At 32.8% G+C, this 573-nt stretch overlaps 1 protein-coding gene across 6 annotated transcripts in view; it reads left to right on the plus strand.

Moving 5' to 3' along the window:
* Positions 1-573, plus strand: part of LOC106884390 (uncharacterized) — a 628,567-nt gene that overhangs the window by 391,983 nt on the left and 236,011 nt on the right. The gene's annotated exons all lie outside the window — the stretch shown is intronic.

A 573-nucleotide genomic window follows, 5' to 3' on the forward strand; every position in this document is an offset into this window, starting at 1 on the left:
AGAGAGAGACAGAGAGACAGACACAGAGAGAGACAGAGAGACAGACACAGAGAGAGACAGAGAGATTCTGAGCATTTCCTTCTTATATTCTTCATTACAACTCACCACATGAGAAGAAAGAAATCTTTCTAACGAAGCTTTTCAGTGCATGTCTGTATACATACATGTGTGTATACATACATACATACATACATACATAAATACATAAAACATACATACATACAGGCACACATATATGTATTTGTGCGTATTCGAACAATAAGCGTTAGCACTGTATTGACATAATGTAATAAAGTGTGACCCTGAAGTACAGTTAGAGAGATCTTCATCCAAAAACACTAAGAAAACCCATTGCAGGGAACGCAAATGGCCACAATATTGAAATATGTGTAGGGAACAGGTAGTGTAAACTGCAATTTGTCCAATTATACTTTTATTGGCCGTGCCCCTGTACTGATAAATTACAGTGACAAACAAATAAAATAATAAAAGAACATATATGAATATGTGTATGTATTTATACATGTGGGCCTATATAATATATATATATATATATATATATATATATATATA

Source organism: Octopus bimaculoides, chromosome 5, assembly GCF_001194135.2.
Source record: "Octopus bimaculoides isolate UCB-OBI-ISO-001 chromosome 5, ASM119413v2, whole genome shotgun sequence".
Taxonomy (NCBI): domain Eukaryota; kingdom Metazoa; phylum Mollusca; class Cephalopoda; order Octopoda; family Octopodidae; genus Octopus; species Octopus bimaculoides.